The sequence below is a fragment of the Varanus komodoensis genome, unplaced genomic scaffold (assembly GCF_004798865.1).
Source record: "Varanus komodoensis strain SLA01 unplaced genomic scaffold, ASM479886v1 scaffold29_1, whole genome shotgun sequence".
NCBI classification, from domain to species: Eukaryota; Metazoa; Chordata; class Lepidosauria; order Squamata; family Varanidae; genus Varanus; species Varanus komodoensis.
The window spans coordinates 11,679,385-11,699,053 of record NW_025335759.1 but is presented as its reverse complement, the minus strand read 5'-3'; the positions used below and the strand labels follow the sequence as shown (position 1 = coordinate 11,699,053).

At 51.8% G+C, this 19,669-nt stretch overlaps 1 protein-coding gene across 7 annotated transcripts in view; it reads right to left on the bottom strand.

Moving 5' to 3' along the window:
- Positions 1-19,669, bottom strand: part of SLC8A2 (solute carrier family 8 member A2) — a 43,764-nt gene that overhangs the window by 21,650 nt on the left and 2,445 nt on the right. The gene's annotated exons all lie outside the window — the stretch shown is intronic.

Here is a 19,669-nt window from a genome sequence, read left to right as displayed (position 1 = left end):
TGTTCTCAGCCGAATGCATCTCCTCTCTTCCCATCCCAAAAGGTGCTAGCACCTCCCTGAGGGTGGTTCTGGCTGCTTGTGGGCCATGAGAACATGGGGGTGCTATTCCTTTGTTGTGCCCTTTTGATCGGACACCAGATTATGGAACTGGTGCTGTTGCATCTGCCCCTGTCTCTTCCTCCCTGGTTCCACCAAGCCAAACACGGTCGGGTTCTCACCAGCGTCCTGGTATATCACTGGCCCTGCTGACCTTGGTGTTTCTGCTAAGCATTCCAACCCTGCCTCTGCTTCCAGTTCAGACTCTGGAGGAACCACCTTGCGGGGCTGCATTTTGGGAGAGAGAATTCCAGCCCCTGCATAGCATTACAGTTTGAGTGACAGGATGGCCCAAGAGGGGTGCCTGAAGGACACTGCAAAATTGCAGGCAGCTGTGCTGATCCGTCTTGCCAGACACATTCTGTTAAGTCTCATCTCTAGCAGGAGCCAGTCTATTGCAAAGCTGTTATTTGCGCAAGACCAAGCCATCCCAAAATCGTTTGCCTTGCAATTAGGAAGAGGACACGGATGCTGGAAAAGCTCCTTTAACCCCAAGCGCTGGGCGGGTTGCAAAGGGGACAGAGAACGGAGGCAGCTGGAGTGTGTTGGTGCTTCATCCCTGTGAGCCCCGGTTCCAGGACGCCACAGATAAGGCACGGTCAGTGCCCCACGCAGGGAAGCTGAGGGTCAGAAGCGTTTCTCCAGAGAGGCGAAAGGAACTCTGTTTGCAGACAAGCGTCTGCAAGGGAGCCGGCAGTTCTGTAGCAACCCTGTCCCTATGAACAAATTAATGTGCTTTTTAAAAATAAAACAGGTTCAGAAAAACAAGGTGTCTGCTCCGGCTGAGCAACGCCTCCCCCGACGGGATCCTGAATTTGCATGACAAAACAGCCTTTAATGAAAGATCAGGACAGCGGCCTCCAGAGACCCAGCGAGATATAAACAGACGCCCGCACGATGGCGGGTCCTCCCAGCCCGCCTCCCAGCGGCCCAAAAGCGCGGCCTGAAGGGATTCCCCCCCCCCCCCCGCGTCGGCCACATCCTTCCAAGCACCAGGCGACTCCACGGGGTTGTCCGCGCAAGAGGCGATCACGGGTGGCCCTCCCTCGAGAGAGAGAGGACTGTGCTGAAAGGGGAGGCATGGCGGCATCTTTGGGTGCCTTTGCTGGGTTTTGAAGGGTTCGCCCCTGCCCAGCCCTCCCGCAGCCAGCACGGACGGAGCGGGGCCCACAGTCTTCTCTGGGGCCAGAATGGAGCCTTGGATAGGATGAAACGGGGTGAGTTGGGCGTGGGGGGCCATTCCTATCAGCACCCCCTTCTCCTGCACTCCCTGGTGGCAATGGCTATCCAGAGAAGAGACATGGCTTGCAAGGCATCGGGCTGAATTCACGTGAACCTCCGTGTTCCACAAGTTTGAAGCTGGACATTTGTACAGTGAAATTGTACCCGGTTTCAAATTTGTACAGTGCAATTTTATACAGTGTTTTATTGTATTTGTATTTTCATTGCATCCGTCTGTATTTTGGCTAATGGCTGTGAACTGCCCAGAGAGCTATTGGGTGATAAAGAAAGAAAGAAAGAAAGAAAATGAAATCTCACCTTTTCCTTCAAAGAACCCAAGACACTGTACACAATCCTTCCTCTCTCCTCCATGCTATCCTCACAACAACCCTGTGAGGTAGCCTTAGCTGAAAGGAAAGGACTGGCATGACATCATCCAGTGGAAATCATCCGTGGCCACGTGGGGACTGTAACTTGGGTCTCCTCGTCCCAGGCCAACTTTCGAGCCACTACGCCACGCCCGGCATCATTTTCCCCCGAGTAGCCCTCTGCGTCGCCCTGTGTTTTTGCTTTCCTCGCCTGAGTTTGCCTGTGTGGGTGGATTAATTCAGGCCGCCTGCCTGTCTGCCTGTCTAAACAGCACGGGCAGCCTCCCCCTCCGCCCCCAGCGGGCTCATCCTGCGAAAGCCCCCCTGCAGCCCACGCTGTCGCCTTGCCGCAGACCCCAAGCCCAAGCCGGTCCGGCAGAAGCCACAGTCCTTGCTCCCTTTTATTGCATTGTGTATTCTCTGGAAACTCAGCGTGGCAACGCTGGTCTCTACTGGCGAGCTAAATTTAGCAGCGCGCAGGCAGAACCTCCTGACGGATAGCAAGCAAATAACCCGAGCGAATAAACCTCATCATGAAGCTCACGGCCCGCGAGGGTTTCTCCCGCAAGCCCATCCATCACCTCCCCCGGCCAGAGGAGGCCAGCTGCGGTGCGGAGACCCGGGGCCCAGGGGACTCGGAGGCGCCGAGCATTGCTCAGTGACGCCCGCGACACGTGGCTTGTGCAACGTCCCAGAAGGCCCTTTCCAACCTGAGCCCCCCGGCTGTGACGACTGGGGATGATGGGTGTCGCAGTGCAACACGTCTGCAGGGTGAGGCGATGCCGCCAGAAGGTCAGTCAAGGAAAGGAAGCCGCACGGGGAGTTGCCAGGAAAGCACACTGTGGCTGTGGGGGAGGAGGCAGAAGCTCTTGGCGCCCTTCTGGAAGGTTGCGTGATGCCCTGTCCCAGCCACATTCACAGAGCAATTGGGTCCAGCTTGGATTTGACTCCCCAACCACTAGGCCATGCTGCCAGGCTGCTCTGTGCTTCTGTCTCAGCTCTGCTCAGCCACCAGGATATTTCAGAGTGGCCAGGGACGAATCACCTCATAGCAGTGGTGGCGAAGCTATGGCACACGGGCCACACGAACCTGTCGGCACGCGAGCCAAGCCGCCCCAGCATCGCCCCAGCAGCCGAGCACCGGATAACCGTGCACACAGGGGCCATGCGCACACTCGGAAAGTTGTAGCGGTGCCAGGTGATGGCGTCACAAGCCGTGGCACATTAGCTGCGACTTGTCTGAGCTTTCGCGTGGCCGGTCAGTGCGCTGCCAAGGCTATATAGATATTTGCTCGGACTGGCTGTTTTCAGGTTTTATTGCAGTGTTGGCCCTTTGCAATAAATAAGTGGGTTTTCGGTTGCAGTTTGGGCACTCGGTCTCTAAAAGGTTTGCCATCACTGGGTTATGGTTAGAAAAACAGGGTGTCCTGGCATGATTTTGACGGTTGGAATGCATTTAGAATGGGCAGAAATGATGAACTGCGCAGAAAAAGCGACTCAAGGAAGGCTTTTTCAAATCGCCCTCTTTCAATGGGACTGTCACCCCCATTAGGGTTAGGGGTGTGCACCAGGATAGGGTTAGGGTTAGGAAAACGGGGTGTCCTGGCATGATTCTGATGTTTGGAATGTGTTTGGAATGGGAATGGACTGAAGATCGCCATGCAGAAGACCACGACCTGCTGACCAGTCTCCTGTCCCAGTGCTAACTAGTAAATATTATTATTAATATGATTGCTGTTTTGTCGGCCGGGTGATTCCCACGGGGACAGCAGGTCCAATGCGAGGACATATATAGGGAAGGGCAGCAGATGCTGCTCCAGGCACAGAAGAGGTCACCTTGGGCAGCAAGCCTAGTAGGACATCGGCCTGCGTGAGGCTCATGACCCCTGGCCAGGGACTGGGACTGGACCTCTGCGTCTCGCGGCATGGAGGGGAGCCAAGAACGCAGGGCACCGATGCCAGGGAGCGGGCCAAAGTGTGGCCCGTGGCGACCATCTAGGCTTCAGAGGGCCACTGGGGTCGATCAAGCCCCACAGCCGTGAACCGTTCAGCTCCCCGCGTGAAGCATTCAGAGCCCTTGATGGGCACACTCCTGTTTCCCTTCCTCCCAGACTCCCTTCTTTGAATCTCTATGGTTCTTTTCATCCCATCCATGAAGAATTTCAGGATTCTTGGTCAGTTGCTATTGAACCAAAAGGGGGGAAAGGGGTGGGGGGAGAAGCTCTCCCCCAAGCCTAGAAGCCGCCTGTGCGGACTTTGGCAGCAGAGAAGGCCCCTGTTCCATTCTCGAGCTTGGATGTCAGATTCATCGGGAACCCGACCGGCATACGGAGGAGGCTGCGAGAACTTCATCCGATCCCACAACATATTCCCACTTGCCCGGAGTGCATTAATTGGGCACATGTTGAAACATCCGTCGCACAGGATTTGCATGAAGACCTTTTGCCTTTTGTTGTTGCATTGTTGTTTTTTAGTATCCATGATCTCTTTTTGAGAATAATGAAACGCGACCATCGCTTAGCATTTAGCTTTTAATTGGATGGTGACCCTCACAAGAGCTGGGTCAGAAGGGAAAAGATTCGCTTTCCATGCTGGTTTGAATTTCAGGAGCTCCCTGTCCCAGGACATGCAAAGATCACAGGGGAATGCACTGTGTGTTCTGGGGTGAAGGAAGTATAAAAATTGCCCCACGCTTTGAAAAAGAAAGTTGCTCATCTTTTCCCACTTTTAATTAGCTTTTTTTGCCAATGGCAATTTATTACAGTTACGATGAGGAACTGAGTGAGTTCCTCTGATTTGCTATCACTTTTTTAAAATTAATGCAGGGATTGGTAGGGGGAATTAAAAGGAAAATTCTAATTAAAGCCCCAAAGTATATGTGTGAGTGTCTGTGTAGTTAAATAAGGTTCTAATTCTCAATGTGTGGTTTTCCTAACAGCGTGACGCAAGCAGAAATGTTCCCTTAGGAAGCCCTGTTCTTTCCAGACAAGTTGGCTTTAGAGCAGCTCATGGGAAGCCTTGCCTCTCTACTTCAGCATTAGATGTTCCTTCATCAGAAGGAACCTCAGAGGTCATCCAGTCCAACCCCTCGGATGGTTGCATCCATTGGGCCAGTTTTGCTGGAAGGGGCGCTGGCTGTAGAAATGCCTTTTCGGACTGAACCAAGAACCTCTTGGGGTTTTGCTTTTGCAACATCCTCTCTCCATTTTGATGGTACTGCCAGGAAAGTGGAAATATCAGCAGCTACATTTCTCAGTGGCTTTGCAAAGACAATTTCCTCTGTTTTCATGGTGCTCCCATTTGCTTTTTGTGGATGGAAGACAAAAAGATGGAAGAATTTGTTGCTGGCACGTGATCAAGGGTTCGCATTCAGCGTCTGGTAGGGGGAAGAGAGCTGGATCAGCCAAAGTTATCTGTTAGGGGAGCCATATTCTCTGCTCTTCTGCCTTCAACAGCAGCCTGGCAGTCTGGAATTAGCAAGATGAATCCGTCTTCTTCTTGGCCTAAAGATCAGTGTGTGTATTTGGGGGGAGGACTATACCAGCTAAGTCTGGTCGGTTGGATGTGGGCAAGCCTATTTTAGGACCAGAAAATTGCACATGGTATTCCACAGAACTAGAGATTCCACCACCCGGTTTCCACCTGATTTTCTGCATATGTGCATCTGTCCCAACTCTCCGCAAATGGTTCCATGCCTTTCTGCTGAGAGGTTTGCCATTACAGGTTTGAATGCTCCCATGTTTTGTTCTTGTTTTTAAATACCTAAACCCTTTTTTTTTAAAGATCTCTCATTTCCATGTATAAAATTAGCTTTGGGGAAAAGGAATCTGTCAAAGGTTTTCCCCTGCCTGATTTGCTTTTTATCTGTATGGAAGAAGTTGTTAAAAATTCAAAGGTTTTGCCTCCCCATCTCCAGATATTAAAATGGTGCAGTCCAGGAAAGACTCTGCCATGTGATTTTGCTCTAGGCAGCTACACCTGCAGCAGAATGAAATGGGAATGGCTCCCATGCTAGCAGCGTGGACCATTCCACGTCAGGCTGTAGGTGGAGCTGAGGGAGAAGAAATCGTATTTGTTATGATCCCTGCAAAAAAACTGATACAGCGGAGGGAGGGCTGGGCTGGGCCCCGCTACCCCTCCCACCTCCAAAATTGTCTACTTGCGGAGAGTTTGATGTGTTCGCATGGGAATTTCCATGGGAAGCATTCAGGAAGGGCTTGCGGACTGCAGTTCCAGTTGCCTCAAAACAAGTTGCCACATAAGGTCGAGGGGAGAAGAAAGTCCTTCAATTTGCATTTTAAATAGAACTGACCACATTTTGCATAAGCAAACCAATGTTTAGTTATCCTTTGAAATGCACACATCTCCTGAATTTTGCAATGGCATTCTCCAATCAAATAATGCATACTAAAATCATATGTTGGGGGAAAGAGCACTTTAAAATATATAATATTAGGACAAGAGCTTGCAAAATGCATTCAGGTGAAAAGGCTAATCAAAATGCAGGAGTTAGGAGGAATTTGCAGAAACAGCCTTATAAATTTTCATGCAAACAATAGGGGGAAAATATCTCAGCGATCAGGGCAAAATGATTTTAAGACTAGGGAAATCAGACATAGAAAGAAACTCTGACCAAGAGATTAGTTCAACCCTAGCAGCAGTGTTGTGGGGATTTCTGCAGGGGATCTCAAAAAACCTGGGCATCTGTGAGATGCCCACCTCGTTACCACCACAGCCCATCCGAGCCAAGTCCCCGCACAACTCTCTGGATGCAAAACAGAAGGCGAAGTCTTGAGACAGCGCCAGGTAAAGATTTATCTCTGCCAGGCTTCGGAGAGGCCCCGGTGCTCCAGGGAGCTGGGCTTTAATAGAGAATCAGGCTGCGCCAGCCTTGGGTGTGTGGGTGGGTGCTGGAGAACTCATCGCCTGCGACGGCGGGGGTGGCTCTGGCAAGAGGCGGAACAAGAACACACGCTTCTGTGGAATGTGTGCGTGTGCGCTTGAGAAGCGTGAGTGGGTGAGACAATCGGCTGTGCAGCGTGAGGGCCCCACGGGTGTGTCGGGCTGGGAATATCCCTTCAGCCCATGGAAAGGGGAGTCCGGCGACACTGCCTGGCGCTTGGGTGGAAGGGAAAGAGGCTTGCCACGAGCTTGGAAAAATCCAGAGCGGGGTATTCGGGCGGAGGAAAGCGGTGGTTACGTAAATAGGTAGGATGCATCTGATGCACACCTGGCAGGTGGTGAGGTTCGCCTCCAAAGGTACATTTTGGATGGTACTAAGAGCAGCGGGAGGAGAGTGACGGAAGGTTGGAAGCTCTGCAGTCTCTGCGGGGAAGTTCGCTGGAACGAGTGCCAAGTGCAGGAAGGGCAGAGGCACAGGAAATGAGCAGGAAAGGCCTGGCAGGACTCGTGCCAGAGAATCTTCCCCCGGATCGCACAGCCTGCGTTTCCTTGCTATGGGAGAGGGTACGGTCTGGATTCCCCCTCCAGGACTTGCCAGATGCAGTTTAGGGCCCGGAATGGTCTCCAAAATGCCCTGCAATGCACAGGGGAGGTGATGTTTCTGTGCCGCTGACTGGGCCTTGTAGCGCCACCCTCTCCCTCAATCCATGCCCACCTCAAGTCCACGTCCAAGCATGTGCTCCCTCCAGAGGAGCAGGTGGGAGGTAACAGAAGATTAGAAGATGCTCCTCTGAGCATGTACAGAAGGCCTTTTCCTCCCCATTGAGCAACTGCAGGGCAAAAGCATAGCTTCAAAAAGGAAGCCTTCCTTCCAGGGCAGACTGCAAGGTCTCCATGCCAACACGCATCCTTTTAGGAAGGAAACCTTGCCCTAGTTCTCGACAGCAGCCACGTCCTAGCTGGCTTCTGGTGGGCGGCCTATGTATTTATGGAAGTTACCATCCAAGCCCATGCCTGCAGAATGATAGAGAAATTGTTTCCCAAAGGAAGGAAGGAAGGAAGGAAGGAAGGAAGGAAGGAAGGAAGGAAGGAAGGAAACCACTGCTCACCTACACATACAGTTCTTAGCATCTCCATTTTCTGCATCTCAGGTTATGGGCCTGCCTTACATTTCTTCTTTGCAACAGGTTTCACATTTGCCGGGTCCCAGGTATGAAGAGACGGACGTGGATGAGCCTGGGGTTGTCAGAAGAGCAGCCATCAGCTGGAAAATCCACCGAGTTGGCCAGTCTCTTTCGCAGCTGCTCGCTCGGTCCCTCCGCTTTCCCCACCCCCAAGTCAGCTCTCCGAAGTGGGCACAAGCCCTGCTCCTGGAACTGGGCCAGTGGTGCAGGAGGGGGCCAGGTGAGACTGCCTTCCCTTGAATGGCCGAAAAGGGGGTTCAAGTAAGCGGCTTGGGGAATTGCATCCTAAAATGTGTATGGGGAGATGCTGGGAGCTCAAGCGCAGTGCTGAGCAGAAAGAGACTTCCCGGCACCTGGGAGAATAGCCCTTGGTTTTCTATTGCCTCGAAAATAAATGGTTCATTTATGCCTGGGAAACCAATCACCAGGAGGGTAGCCAAAGGGAATTCCTGAGGGATTTCAGTAGCAGCTGTTTCTTCCCTTAAAGCAGCAGTGAGCTGGGGTAGGAACCTTCCTGGTGGCTTGGACTGCAAGTCCACCAACTTGGCCACCGATTGAGATGACGTTAAAAGGGGAAGGATACATTCCTGCAGAAGAGAATTGATGGCTACCAGCCCCAGTGGCTTTGCGTTACCTCTAGATTCCAGGCATTATGCCTGTGTGGACCCATTGCTGGGGAACATGGGCAGAAGAGTACCATTTCACTCGCGTCCTGCTTGTGGCTCGGACCTGGTTGGCCACTGTGAGGACAGACTGCTGGACTGGACAGGTCCCTGGTCTGCTCCAGCCAAAGCTTTCACGTCCTAACATACCTGGCTGGGGCTGATGGGAGCTGTAGTCCAAATCTCTGGATGGCAGCAGGGGGCGGGGGCAGGGAAGGCTGGCCTAGAGAGACTCCTTGTTTTGCTCTCGGCCACCTCTTCATGTGCCTGCAGGAGATTACGGCTGGCAGGTCACGTAATCCCATCTTGTCCACCGAGGGCGGATGTTGGGCAGACGGAGAATTGCTTCCTTTATCCTCTGGGTTTATTGGGGATTAAGCTCCTCCTGGCATCATAATTGCAATTGTTGTTCATTTGATGGGGTGGGCCGGGAAAAACGGTGGGTGAGCCCCAGGAGGGAATCCGCAAGGAAAGATGGTTAGACTTGGGCGGGATGTGGCTCTGGCCGCTGTCCGCTAGCGAACCACCTTCAGCTTTCGGCTTTTCTATTTTTCTGCTGGAAGATGCCATTAAAAACCCATTTGCTGGGCGAACGTTAGCCGGTTTCGATTGATTCCTGGGGCAAAACATGTTGAGCCTCTTCCGAAGCCGGCCGCCTACTCCCTTTCCTAGACACCCAGGCACCTGTGCCGCTCCCGTTTTAGAACAAGGGAGTTTTGGTCCTAGACATCCACCCGACCCGTGGCAGATCCATGCCAGTAGTTGTTGCACCGTGCATAGTATAGCATAGTGGTTAGAGTGCTAGGCTGGGACTCAAGAGATCTGGGTTGAAGTCCCCGCTCAGCCATGGAGCCACCTGGGTGACTTTGGCTAGTCAAAGACTCTCAGCCCAGCCTACCTCACAGGGTTGTTGTTGTGGGGTTAAGGCTGAGAGCAGCAGAGGAAGAGGATGTAAGCTGCTTTGAGTTCGTTCTAAGAAAAAAGTGGGATATAAATCTAATAAACAAATAAATAAAGGGGCCGACGGCCTCTGATTCCAGAGGCAGCATTCGGGCATCAGGACTAAAAGCCATTTATAACCTTCTCCTCCATGAGTTTGTCTAATCCCCCTTTAAAACCATCTAAATTGGAGGCCATCACCAATCTCATCAAAGCAAACTCCACAGTTTAGCCATTTGCTGTGTGGAGAAACCCTTCTTTGATCTGTCCCGAATCTCGCCAAACCCCACTTCATAAAAGGACCCCCCGGGTTCTCGAACTCAGAGAGAGGGAAAGAAATGGCCCCCTCTCCACTTTCTCCAAGCAGAGCATCATTTTGAACACCTCTGCTGTGTCTTCCCATAGCCCCCTTTTTTCTAAGCTCGACGGGCCCCGAAGTTGCTCCATTTCTGAACAAAGGGACAGCTCCAGCCCTTTGAACCTCTCACCAGCGTGTTCCTGCACTTTCCCAAGGTTTACAATATCCTTTCTAAAATGGGGACCAGAAATATTTATTTGTTTGTTCCAGGCATTTCTATCCCATCCAAATATACACTGTATTTCAACAGATTTATATAGGGAACTGCATAATGCAAGTCATTTTGTTTTCAATGCCTTTCCCAATTATCCTTAAGATAGACTATACCTCTTCACATGCTCCCAAAAGGGAAACAGACCAAGGAACCCAAAGGCCTTGCTGAATGCTCACAGCAAACCTTCCTGAACTGGGCCTGACGGACGGCCTTCCACACAATGAGGACAATGCAGCACGTATCTCTCCACCGCCCCACCAGAGCAAGGAAAAAACCTTCTAAAATCTCCAGCGTTGGAACTCCACGTCTGCAGCAAAAAAGAGACATATTTATGCAGGAGAGTCTATCCAGTTGGTCTTTAATGAGCTCGGTCTATTTTGCTCTGGCTAACCAGACAGGCCACGGCTGGAAGGCAGACACACGGCCTGCCCTAGACAACAACGGCGCCCTGGTGCCAAAGACGAGACGGGGAGGACGCCGGGGTCAGCGGGCCGGGGGAGACGGAGGCGCACAGAACGGTTGCTCTCGCGCACCGGATTGCTGTTGCAAAGAGGCAGCCAGGGAGGCCGTGCGGACGCTCTGGTCCCATGGGGGGCTGGAGAAGCCTCTGGGCCTCTTCGGCACCTCCAGCAAGGCAGAACTGTCCATTCGGTCTGGTTCTTGCCATTTATCTTAGGCAAAATACACAGAGATGGACACCTGACCTGATCCAGCACGGCTTTTCTTTTCTGCCTTGCTCACCTCCCCTCAGCATCCCTTCTGGATGGGGTGAACACGGGCCCATGTTAAACAGTGGGAGCACAAGGGCCCCTGTCTTGCATTTTACCTTTTTATAATCCTCTGAAAGATAGATTTATTCCTTCACTCGGAGGGAGCTGGGAGGGAGTAAAGCTGTTTTTCTCGGCATGCATTCCCAAGGCCTCCTGTCTGGGGCTGTGAGGAGGAGGGGGAGGCCTCGGAATGTGAGCCAATTCCCGATGCTGGGATGAGAGCAACAGAGGCACTTATCTCAAGGCCGGACTCCCCAGGTGTGCAGGCAGCCTCTGAGAATATCCCAAATGTGCTGTTTGGGGGTGGGGGGGTTCGAACAGGGAGTTTCTCAGAGACAGAAGAGGTGGGCACAGTTCTCAACACCCTGATGCACGTAGGCAGAGGAGGGTAGCCCAGTTAGAGGGCTGGCATGCACAGAGGAGCCGTGCTCATTTCCAGACGGTCCCTCCTGAAAGGGCAGGGCCCAAACATGCTCCTAAGGAATGTTCCTGGAGGTGAATGCAAGACTGGGTTCAAAACCCACTCTGTGCATGCTCAGATCCTCTCTGGGTGTTTGTGCTTCTGGAAGACACTTTGATCAATAAAGAACATTTTGCAAGAAAGGTCTGTGGCTTTGGGTGTGTGGAGGGAGGAAACCTTGGCAGAAGGACAGAGGGGGAGAATTTTCGGTGAGTGGGAGGAGGGTGCCCCAGCGGGAGGGTGTCCCGTGTCACCACTTGACCTTGTCTTCTTGCAAGGAGGGCTACTGGTGAGGGCTACTACCGGGCTGCCATGTGAAAAGGCTGGCGATGTGGGGCTGCAGTGCCCGCCATAGCCTTCTTGCACGATGCGGAAAACCAGGAGAAAGTGTGCAGAAGAATAAAATGGAAGAATGCTCTCCACAGCAAGGAACCATGTGCGTTCACGATCTCTTCTGTTTATCCCAGCCTCCACTTCCCTTCCCTGGATTGGATTTTAGCTATTTGTTCATAGGTTGCAGAGCGTAATTTATACACACCACAGATTTTAGCTCTCTCTTTGCCAACACATGGATTACGATTAATTATTTCGGCGCAGAATCTACCCAGCCGTGCTCGTAAGTTTTTACATTGCACCGGTGAAATTGCCTGTATATCTTCCTTTTTGATTGCTTATCTGCTGGGCACGGGGGCAACCGAGCCCTCCCTCTCCTTAGCACATTCCTACACTCCGGTGCCCACACTAACTCCTCGCTTGCAGTGACAACCTGCCAGAAACCCGGCCAAACCACGCCACCACCGATCACTGCGGTGACAGCACCAGCTCATCGCTGGCTGCCTTCATCCATAAATCAACATTTTTGTTGAAAGTTGTGCAAGGAAGGAAGAAAAACTTCCCCCTTGAAATTTACAACCCCGCCACCTTGGTAAACAATGTACCACCCAGGACATAAAACTCAAAACAATCTTGATTTCACAGAATCCCAATCAGAGGAAAACACCCATTTCTCAAACGGCGGCATGCTTGCTTTCGCTCCTGCCTTGGAGCTTGGAACAAGAGTGTTTAGCAACTCCTGCAGTTTTATCACGATCAGCCGGAGCTCTTTGGAAACCTTCTGGAGCCCTGACTCTCACAGTGTGCATTTAAAAAATAAGAGTGACTTTGTCGCTCTTGCAGTGGGTGGGGGAGAGAAACCCAAGAACAGAACCAGAACGTGTGAAATGGAAAATTCAGATGGCAGCTTAGCAGATAGCAAGGCTGAAATTCCCAAGCCAAATAAAATCAGCTCATGCACGGCAGTGATACCCAAGGCAGTAAGATCTCGTAATTCTCCAGGGGTTGAAGAAACAACCTTCCCACTCAGCTTTACTCTTTCAAGGATTGCTCAGGTCTTGATTGAAAAACCCTCCTGGGGCAAGTCAATAGCCTAGCTAACATTTGGGGTGCTCATCCCCCAGTGTTTGTCCCTATCTGCTTCTCAGATAGACTGCTTCTGAATGTGGAGGTTCCTCATAGACTTATCTCCCACAAGTTGGTTCTCCAGTTTGCTTTTAACAAGCTCAAATGATGACCAGGTGCTGACCATCTGCCAGTTTCCTGCTACTCCTGCTCTGCATATGTTTGACTGCCATCTTCCCTCTCCTACCCCTTGTAGGCTGACTTCCTGGCATGCCAGTGAGCGGACGAACCTCTCGCTGCGTTTGTCTTGCACTCAACCCACGCCGGTCACAGCACTTGCAGGCTGGACCATGTTCCCCCAGGGGAACAAACCTGGCCAGATCCCAGCCCCCCAATTCACCCAGCGTAAAGCAATGCAGTGTCTTTGACTGCGTCACCCTGGAAACTGGCATCAAATGAGTGTGCACACACACACACACAGGCGTACAAGCACACTTTACGTGGGGCAGTGGGTCGGCAGGGCTGATGCTCCAGGGCTTTTTCATTGGCAGGGGTCCAAGCAGCACCTTCGACTTTTGCTCCCTCTCAGTCGGCCAACATCTTCACAGGAGCTTGTTGGGGGCGAGACAGATTTTTCCGGCAAAAGAAACCATTTTGTTGTGAACCATCCCTTTTTGCAATGTGAAGAATCTGGGGTTGGCTTGGTCTTGAAAGAGTAACTTAGACCCATTAAATGTACAGAAGACCTGCTCTTGATGGAAAAGAGGACTGCTTCGACTTGTGGTTGACAAGAATGAGAAGTTTCTCCCTCGAATGGAAAATAAACTGAAACATTTTGTGCAGCCGTGTAGGTGGGTTTGTATAGATATCGGCCCACCAACAACTCTCTTGGCAGCCTCCAGTCTGCTTGCCCCTCCAGATTTTTATTTTAAGAGTCTTAAATTTATTTAAGATCTTAAGATTATATCAGCGGTAGCTGCCTTCTCTGGCCCTCTCTTCGTTCAACAGAATGGTGTTTCCTCCGGTTTTCAGTTAGGAACTGAGCTCCCACCTGGTACGTTCACCTGTCACTGATCCAAAGCCCCTTTCGTTGCTCCAGGAGTGTCTCCAGAAGGGTGGCACGGGCACGGAGGAGCAGAGTGGGCCACGGGGCGTCTCCCCAGTGGCAAAGGGTCGCCTGCCCCCCACCCAGCCCCCTTCCCTCTGAGCTTCTGGACAGTGCCTCTACGTCCGCTGCTGGCAGGGTGGTTCCGAAGCAGAAGGCAAGCCGGCAGCGTTCTGCACATTGCAAGCTGTGGAGAGATCCGTCATCATGAGAGGCCATTTTCAGTGGCATCCCCATAGCAACACGAACGTTTACTGCGGCCTTCAGTTCCCGTCAACAGAAAAGATGGGGGAATGAGGACCATTCCAAAGGACTGTAATTAAATCAGCCCCAGAACAGATATGTTTTTGCCCACTTGAAGCCAGTCTCCCTCCCTCCCTCCCCTGCTACATCTCTTCTTCAGCCATAAGCTTTCTAATCAAGAGCCTACAGAAAGAACTGTGCATAAAAGCAACCTGTCAGCAATACCAGGCATTAAATATACAGGAGACAGTTCTCCTCTCTGGCTCCCGGGCTCAGGAGTGGAGAATCCAGGTCAGGGAGTGCAGCTGAAAGTGTGTGCATGCGGGGGGGAATCTTCCCTCGCCAGGCTCGGCTATGGTTGCTAGCTGTTGCTCCAGGCCACCTTGGGAAAGGAAGGCCAGAGGCAGAGACGGAACTAACATGCCGCAACACCCCCAGGGTGGTGGGGAATGGGCGTCCACAGGTGGTTCTGGCCTTTCCCCTCGATTTGGAGTTGCATTTAGTTACTGTTTTAATCCTGAGCCATATCTAGGCAGATTCCAGAGTGATGGGCAGTTAAAAGGGAGGAAAAATACCAAGAATGCATTCAAACAGGGCAGCATTAAAGCTGCGTCTGGTCGGCATGGAAGGCTTCCTGAGCAAAGATGCCTAAAAACATCACAATGTCGAAGTCTGCCTGACAGCCAATGCAGGGAGTTCCACAGTTGGTCGCCAGGTGGGCCCTGGGTGGAAACTCCACCTCTGATGCCGTCGGTGACTCTTGGGAGAAGGAGCTCTCTCTGGTCCCCCGCAGTTCAGGGCTTCATCCCCTAATACTAGAACCTTAATCCTAGCCAGTAGTGGATAGGCAGCCAGGGCAGTTCCAGCAGCAGGTGATCTTTCATATTTCATCATACCAAGAGAGATCTTATCATTTAATGCATTTAAGGACATGGTCCTATAGATGTGGAGACAGAAAAAGGCCCGACAATTCCCAGCAGAGGAGGAGAGACAAGGGGCAGCCAGGTGGGGTGGGGGGCACTAAGAATGGTTTCTCTGCCCTGCTCTTGCAGGTAGGCCTTGGTCTCCAAGCCCCACTCCTTAGAAGTATTCCCCACAGCTGGGAACGGACTGTGTGCAGTCACGGATAAGGGTAAGAGTGGGGAAAGCAGACCCGCCCGGGGGTTTCTTTCCCAGTGGGAAAACCACTACAACCATGCAGGCAGTTTGGGGGCACATGGGAACGGCAAGGACACTGGACTGCAAGACTGTTTCTGAAACGTTCGTCGGACAACGTCAAATCGAGTCTCCTGCTATCAGAGGGAAAAGGGTTGGTCCTCTGCAGGGCTGACAAAGGAGACAGAATCTCTCCCTTTGAGTGGGGGGGGGGCATGCACTCACACCCCACCCCCAGCTGCTTAAACTTCAAAAACCACACACAGGCACAGACTGGGACTGGGGAGAGATTTTCCACTGACTTCCACCAAAAAGCAGCTGTGAATTATTCAGCATGTGAGAGATGTCTCTGGCACATTAATTTTGGAGTGCATTTGGACCTAATGATTCCTTCCCCAGCCCCCTCCAGACACGAAGGGCTACAGTAGCCATAATTCCTTAGCCATAGGGCTGTGGATTTGGGGAATGGTACTGCAGCGGGCACCAGCTTGGGAGCGGCTGATTTAGGACTTGGCTTTTCCAGCCTGGGTCCCTCACACGAAGGGTACAGCTTCGTGCCATTTGAAAGCGGATGGGACTTGCCACGTCTCTCTCTCTCTCTCTCTCTCTCTCTCTCTCTCTGTCGCTTCTGCGAGTTTTGCCCTTGGGGATGGTTCAGTCCGTGACTCGCCCAGGCCAGCCCCCGTCCTCTGACTGCTTCCATCAGAGCACTCCGAGACCTCCCTGGCAGTTCCACGGTTTTCTTCTACTTCTTCTTTTATACTTTTATCAAAACAACTACTTAATTTCGCCGGCTTGTCAGCACAGCCAGATTGGGCTGGAGAGGATGAAGCAGAAGCCTGAAATATCATCGCAGGGGACAAATCAATGGCAATTTATGTCTCTCTGGAGCCTGGGGGCAGCCCGGGGATGCGAGGCGATCGGTGTGACTGAAGAGCGGCTGGGAAGAGGAGTGGGCCTCCTTCCAGCGGCAGCCTCCCCAAGCCCCCGACTTGCAACTGGAAAGCAAGTGGCTTGGCTCAACTCCCAAGGGAAAGATGCTCGGCCTCCTCGGAAGTGTCTCAACCGCCATTGCACCACCGGACTGGAATCCTTCCGAGGCGGGGGGGAGCTCTGTGCAGCCCTTCTTTGCGAGGGGAGAGCCCTCTGCACCAGCTCAGAAGCACTGTCATTATTGCCAGAACGCTGCACGGTCTGTCCGACAATGCACGCAACTGCGGGGAGCTATCCGTGGTCTCGAACTGCCCGGTCAGGACCACGGATAGTTCCTCAAACAGCCGGACTGGCGCCCGTCTAACCCAAGCGATAGGGGACCTGGCACCTTCCAGAAGTTTGGGTTACTGCTTCCATAATCCCTGACCTTTGGCCATGCTGCCTGGGGCTTATGGGGACTGTAGTCCAAACAACTGGACTAGGTTGCCTACCCAGAACACCTAATTACTAAACGTTGCTGGCTCTGAATTTTGCACCTGCAGCCCCTCCGCCAATTGGGATGTGTTTATTTTTCGCTCTGTTTGCATAACTCATTCGGAAATCCTTGCTCAGCTGCAAAATTAATTCTGACTTTGCCAAGGGAATCCAAGCTCCTTCAACCCCTGGCAGCCACATTCAGTTCCTCACCATTGCTTTGGCTAGTGAGATTCAGGTGGGAAGTGGCCGACGCAACGCCATCTCCACGCCTTCCTCAGGGTGCTGTGAGACGGCGCCCCCGCTGCACCGCTGCACCGCCTTGTCCACAGAATTTCACCGAGGGCCCTGGTGACGGCTCCCCTTCATTCCTGTGCTTGCTCCCTGCCTCTTTCATTTTTTAGCACGTGGAAAATCTGTTAAGGGGAGAAAGGTGGAGTAGCTGCAACAAGGCTCATTCATACGAGGGCCCCTTTCCCTGGAAATGCTCTTTCCCCAGAATTTTAGCCAGAAAGTACTAGTTCAAATGCTGCCAGGCAAGCTGTGCCCTGTCAGCCTCCGTTCCCACCATCTGCAACCTGAGGATATTAATGTCTTAGACGGATGCAATAAATGATATAATACTGATCTCCCCTGCAGGGATGTTATATTGCAGACACATGCACAACGCACTGTGAACACTCCCGAATGCCGGACCCTCTTCTGAACCACAGCTTTGTATTCCAGCATCCATACAAAAGAAGACGAGCGGATGATGCTCAGAGACAAGGGACATGGCCAAGAAATTCACTCTGTGGCAAAGACTGTGGGGTGGGTGGGGGTCTGAGTCTCAAATGTCACATCATATCTCTGCCCCTGTTCCACAAGGCCTAACAAAGCATCCCTTTCATTGAAGGCTTGCTGAAAAGATTTGGAGAAACCAGCGCGGGTCCACCTCAAAAAGTCAGGGAAGAAAACAAACACTGAGGTAAAGTACACACCCACAGCACTAGAAAAGCACCACACGTTGTTCTCTGTTAACCCCTCAGGTCCCTACCTCTTCAAACATTTCTTTTGTGTTTTTCGGGGCATGTGGGTGGGTAGTCTTCAAAGCAACAGGCTCACCTACTGTCACTCACCAGCTCTCTTTTTGCAAGAAGGCCTCCGGAGCCTCTGGGCACATTTATAAAGAAAAGAAAACAAAAAGCCCCTCAAGGCCACTTCCCTTTACACTTTACAGCCTTCAAGTTTAACAAAAAAAAGCTAATTTTAAAACCTCTTTTAAACATCAAATAAAAACTGGGATGCAAGGATTTTGTTAAATATGTTCCATCTATGCTTCACAGTTGCCAAGCGTCTTTTCTTCTATCATCCACCACGGCCTGAGCCAGATACAATTTTAGAAATATATAACCATTTTGTTTCACTGGGGCCGATGCTCATTAGCATGTAACACACTTGTGTGAACATGCGTTAAGACAGGTGTGCAAATCCCCTTTCCCCAAAAGATCCCGATTTGGCAAAAGCTGGTCTGCTGTGGAATCCATAGAAATCTACGCACTTTTGCGCCTCTTATGGTTTTCTCTGACCTTGCTATGCTTCCCAAAAAGCTACCCTGGAGCCCCAGTTTTACACAGCCAGTAGCTTTGCGTGGTAACTTTTGTCCCTTGACTGGATCTAAACCAGCAAGAAAGAGGGATTTGACCAAAAAAGAAAAGAAAACGGTGACACTGACACAGCGATTCGAGGATAAACAGTCTGGCAAGATGGTTTCCCCGCCATTTCTTCTCCACTGACCCACCGAGCTGGGTAATAGTGTTGGACTGGAGGCCCAGGCGATCCGGGTTCTACCACCTGGAGTGGTCACCAAAAAGACCCTGCCTCACATTGCCAATCTCAACTGAAGGGCCTCTCCCAAAGATTTTGAGAACCAGAAAGGCTCACATGGGAGAAGGTGGCTTTCAGTTCCCTGGGCCCCAAGCCACAGAGCAGGGGCCAGCTATAACCAGGGAGCCACATGCTCCTGTAACCAGTCTGGCTACAGCCTTTGGGAACAGCTGCAGTTTCCAAACAGTGTTCAGAGCCAGAGCGCATGACCGTGGTCCAGACGGGATGCAATGCATGCATGTGCAACCGGGGCCAGATCGGGCGTGTGTTGGGATAGGTGCGAAGACGCTCTGGCCACCACAGACCCCCGGGTGTCCACCTTCCAAGCCTAGTCCTGGGGTGCACGCAGACGGGAAGCCCTGAATCTGCAGGGGAGCTGGGCCCCATGTCCCACAGGCTGGGCACCTCTAGGAGTAGGTGTGGCTGGCCATTTCCACATCATAGTAAAGGGAGAGTGGAGGGGAAAGCATCGCAGCCTTCCTACTCAGCCATTTGGCTCCCGTTCCAGCATCTTGAGTGTACACCCACCTCAAAATGTTTGGATGGATGCCTAGGAAAAAACAGCATGAAATTATGGCTTTAATTCCTGGAGCACTGGTTTGAAGAAAAGCTTTTCAAATGAAATTTCTTGTAAAACGTAATGAATAAAATTGCAGCCCTCCCCTTTCTCTCTCTCTCTCTCTCCCGCTCTCCCACTCGCTAGTTCTAATAAAGTTCCATTTTTTAATTATATGGCTGGGGAGAAAGTTTCGGCTGGATCTGGGAAGGGGTAATTTAAAAAAATATATCAGCACTCTAGTTCATTCTGATCATCTCTCTCTGGATTAGCTTAACCCGGACCTTTCTTTGGCAGATGAAGAAAGCAGAAACTGCAATTAAAGGCATGGCTGATAAACTGGGTGGGCAGCGCGTGACCTCCGAGATACTGGCCCTTCGCGCATGGCAAGAAAGACACCCAGGAGAAGCAGGCACATCTGAATGTATCCTGGGACAGGTCCCCTGAGGTGGGCAGGACTTGGGGGTCACGGGAGTGGATCCTGCCGGATCTGGTAGATCTTCATGGAAGAGACCTCACAGGCTGGCAGGCCAGTCCAGAATGTGGCTCAGGAGCGACCAAGGGGGCAAAATCTTTTATGGGGAGAGGGCAACGTGCAGGAGGCCAAGACAGATGGAAGCACAGCTCTGCCTCACGTTCAGCCCCTGTTCTTGTGAACACGACAGAACTGGGGCAGCAGCTGATCTCACAGAAGCTGCTTGTAGTAACAAGAGAGGCTCTGTGTGTGTGTGTGTGTGTGTGTGTGTGTGTGTGTGTGTGTGTGTG